Consider the following 2,072-nt stretch of genomic DNA (forward strand, 5'->3'; position numbering starts at 1 on the left):
GTTAATAACTTTATAACAATCACTCAAACAATATAGTTATAATACATACCTTAACAGGAACCAAACCGAAAAGTCTTGAATGATAATAATAATAATAATAATAATAATAATAATAATAATAATAATAATAATAATAATGATAACAAATCATTGATATTAATGATTTTGAATAACGGACAGCAATATCTGTAACAAATTTTTACGTCTTCCATTGAGCATGATCAACAGAAAATATCGATACAATACGTGCGCTGTTGTGTCCATTAAACAAAAAGGTCGCAAGAAAAACGACCGCAAATCTAAAAACTAACGTGGAACTAAGTGTTGTCAGTTACTTTAAAATGTTTATACAGAAATTGCAAAATTCATAACAATACCGCAGAAACAAGGCATCTACTGCAAGGCACTTTAAAGAAAAACTATGTAACATTCCATTTCAAAATGAAATATTAAACTACATTAGACACGAAGCCACAAAAACAACATAAATTATGAAATGTCTTTTAATATTCTAACGTCATTGCGGAAACTGTAATGAAAAGCTGCATTGAATAGCTGTTCATTGAATACGCCGCAAAACTTGACACAGTCTCTCATAGCTCAGAACTAGTCATAAGTATGTTGCATTAACTTTCTAAATTTTACTTTCAACTTTTGAAATCTATTTCAAAAGACATTCTCTAGACACTTTTTTTATACGTGATCTCTGAATTAATCCTTGAGAATAAAGAAACTGGAAATGTTAGATATAAATAACATCATCTTGGAAACATATTTTATTTGTCGAATTGTCAGTAATATTGATAAAAAAAAGACATATTGAAATGTTACGTCAGCTCAACATGAACTTATTATACCTATTGTCGTAGTATTAATTCTATATGCTTAAAATATGCGACCATTATATATAGAATGAGAAAAAATATTGAGTACGTAGGTTTCTATTTATTGGCTCGGAGCTAAATTTTCATAGGACCACTACTTTAGTTTACTGTCATATATTATATGATATATATATATATATATATATATATATATATATATATATCATATGTTATATGATATAAATATATATATATGTATATGTATGTATGTATATTCAGATAGACAGAGTTGAGTAAACATATGAATATGTATATACATATATATCTATATATATATATAAAACTCAACTTGTGTGTCTGTGTGTTTAGCTTCCCGGCACATCTCCTCCTAGTCAACAAATCGTAGAACGACCAAAAAAGGGTCGCTTAAAGTTTAGGCGAATGGAAATTGAACTGCGCCATTTCTGTTCCGAAATTCATCACGCAAATGCAAAAATCGATAATGTGTTTGTTTAGGCCTTATCCATGCATTGAATAGTGAACTTTACTCAGTCAGCTGTTTGACGTGAACTGTGTTCACCACGCGTGCAAGCATGTATAAATTGCATGAAAAATAAAAATCAAGATATAAAAACGAATCGCCGTAAACATTGTAGAAATTCGGCAAAGAAATGAATTTTCGAGATGTAGCCTGGAGGGTTTTCTCGTATTAATCGTTTGAACTTAGTGAACACATACCAATTGTTTTCATAACATTTTTAACGCTTTGAATTAAATGTGACCATTTTGTGTTGAGTCTGCAGTTTGAATCACTTTAACCAAATTTTAGCAGGTAGGATTTTTGATCATCACGATACATCGCCAGTGACTCCCTGAAACTCTCCCCTGAAATCCCCATTGAAAAATACTGATCTAAAATAATAATTCAACAATGCAATTATTTGATCAACAAAAATTTATGAAACGCTTCTACGTACTTCCTATTGAGGAAATGGAACACATAAGTAGAAAAATAGAGGGCATTAAATGCTTGATTTTAAAACCAAAATAATTAAATTTTGATTGAATTTCATCCCAGTTTAGCTTAATTCGGGCAATACTGCTAGTATATATATATATATATATATATATATATATATATATATATATATATATATATATATAGATATATATACATTTATATATATATGTATATGTATGTATATATATATGTATATATACATATATAATATATATATATATATCAGC

This window comes from Octopus sinensis, linkage group LG10 (assembly GCF_006345805.1).
Source record: "Octopus sinensis linkage group LG10, ASM634580v1, whole genome shotgun sequence".
NCBI lineage: Eukaryota > Metazoa > Mollusca > Cephalopoda > Octopoda > Octopodidae > Octopus > Octopus sinensis.